At 37.6% G+C, this 2,633-nt stretch overlaps 1 pseudogene; it reads left to right on the top strand.

The window, feature by feature from the left end:
- The first annotated feature begins 290 nt into the window (after window positions 1–290).
- Window positions 291–2,319, top strand: LOC114615762 (annotated as a pseudogene).
- Window positions 2,320–2,633: the final 314 nt, after the last annotated feature.

Raw genomic sequence — 2,633 nt, 5'->3', positions numbered from 1 at the left:
CAAAAACAAATCAGATATAGGGCACTGAGGACCATGGTTTTGTTAGAATGTAACAATCATCAATACACTCAAAGCTGTGCTTATTTACACTCTTGGTTTTCCTTAGAGCTCTCAGCATATTTTAAAATTTATTCAAAGGCATATTTGTAGGAGCTTCCACATGAAAATTACCTTCTGAGTCTTCTGGGTCTTCGACAATGTTCTTCAAAATTTTGGTATTCCCAATTAAATCCTAAAATAGAGTAACAAAAAAAAGGATGAATGGACATTATTTAAAATGTAAGTTACGAGTAGAGGTTGAGCCCCACTCGCGCACGAGGTAGTCAGCTCCTGCTTTCAGCGCCTGCAGTGAAGATGTCCCACCCATCCCCAGCAGCCAAGCCCTCCAATTCCAAGAACCCGCGAGTCTTCTTTGAGGTGGACATCGGCGGGGAGCGAGCTGGACGAATTGTTTTAGAATTGTTTGCAGATATTGTTCCCAAAACTGCAGAAAATTTTCGTGCATTGTGTACAGGAGAAAAAGGAACTGGTGCCACAACTGGGAAACCTCTCCATTTTAAAGGATGCCCTTTCCACCGAATTATTAAGAAATTTATGATTCAGGGTGGAGACTTCTCAAATCAGAATGGGACAGGTGGAGAAAGTATTTATGGTGAAAAATTTGAAGATGAAAATTTTCATTATAAGCATGATCGAGAGGGTTTGCTGAGCATGGCAAATGCAGGCCCCAATACGAATGGTTCTCAGTTCTTTATCACAACAGTTCCAACTCCTCATTTGGATGGGAAACATGTGGTATTTGGTCAAGTAATAAAAGGACTCGGTGTGGCAAGGATGCTTGAAAATGTAGAAGTGAATGGTGAAAAACCTGCCAAACTGTGTGTCATTGCAGAATGTGGAGAACTGAAGGAAGGGGATGACTGGGGAATATTCCCCAAAGATGGCTCTGGCGATAGTCATCCAGACTTCCCCGAGGATGCGGATATAGATGTAAAAGATGTAGATAAAATTTTATTAATATCTGAAGACTTAAAAAACATTGGAAATACTTTTTTCAAGTCTCAGAACTGGGAGATGGCTATTAAAAAATATGCAAAGGTTTTAAGGTACGTGGATAGTTCAAAGGCTGCTATTGAGAAAGCAGATATACCCAGACTGCAACCTATAGCCTAAAGTTGTGTACTGAATATTGGTGCTTGTAAATTGAAGATGTCAAATTGGCAGGGGGCAATTGACAGTTGCTTGGAGGCTCTTGAAATGGACCCTTCGAATACTAAAGCACTATACCGAAAAGCGCAAGGATGGCAAGGATTAAAAGAATACGATCAAGCATTGGTAAATTTTGTTATTATTATTTTATAATAATCATCTTAAAAGTCTTAATGTCTAACGTTTCTTAAATTCTCTTCCCCATTGAAGGCTGATCTTAAGAAGGCACAGGAGATAGCCCCAGGAGATAAAGGTAAATTACAAGGTGTTTTTTGTTTTTTTGTTTTTTTTGTTTTTTTTCAAGATTTTGTAGTAACACTTCATTTTGTATATCAGAAGTGGATATTCATGAGCCAATGTACACTTTAACCTTGACAGATATTTTTGCTCACATATTATAGAGTGCCTCTTATTGGGCCAGGCACCAATTATATAGTAAATAGACAAATACCCAAGGTCCCTGCCTTATACAGAACTTACATTCTAATTCTGCTCAAAAATTTACTAGTTTTTAGATAAGACTTTGTACTGCTTCTGTGAACCTCGTTTAGGTACAGATTCTATTACATTGGTGCTAGTCAAAAGGTCAACAGTAAGAAAGTACTCATTGTGATTTTAAAATTCGGGAATTCCTTCCTCAAGCTGAATGTGGCTGTGACCAAACATTCTCTGTATTGGAAATGTTGCAGAGTAGCTAAGATAGAAAGATAATGCAGATAAAGTGACCGTAGGTCTAAATATTACTGCTAAAAAATGCACCCATGACAAGGAAGAGTTACTGTCACTAAGTTGTTGGTCTTTTTTTCTAGTTTTTTTTAGATGTTTTGAAAATTAATTGTTTCCCTTTTTCCCCGCAGCTATCCAGGCAGAATTGCTTAAAGTCAAACAAATGATAAAGGCACAGAAAGATAAAGAGAAGGCTGTGTATGCAAAAATGTTTGCTTAATAAGGACTAAACTCTCCTTAACTATTAAACATTGATTATAAAAAGGACAATGTATATTACTGTCCACACGATCCCTGATGTGTTCCCCTTGATCTTTGTCATTGTTTACATAGCAGTGCTGACATAGGTTCCTTCTTAATAAAGTGTTGGCGAAATACAGTGAATCTCAAAAAATAAATAAATAAATAAATAAAATGTAAGTTACTACCTTCAGTGGACCTTTGAGTCATGTATGATTTCTATACCAAATTCTCCATGCATCTCAATTGAATTACAGAAGTGCAACAAAGGAAAGAAACTGTTTTCTCCAATTGTAATCTGGAAATGGAATTCACAGTCTTACCTATAGCACTGAGGTTCCTGTAGGTCTCCAGCATGACATCTTTGTAGAGCTTCTTCTGGGAAGGATCCAGCAAAGCCCACTCTTCCTGACTGAAGTTCACATGCACGTCCTCATAAGTCACTGCACTCTACAATA

Source organism: Grammomys surdaster, unplaced genomic scaffold (assembly GCF_004785775.1).
Source record: "Grammomys surdaster isolate TR1022 unplaced genomic scaffold, NIH_TR_1.0 140915, whole genome shotgun sequence".
Lineage (NCBI taxonomy): Eukaryota > Metazoa > Chordata > Mammalia > Rodentia > Muridae > Grammomys > Grammomys surdaster.
This window is presented reverse-complemented; position numbering and strand designations above follow the sequence as displayed.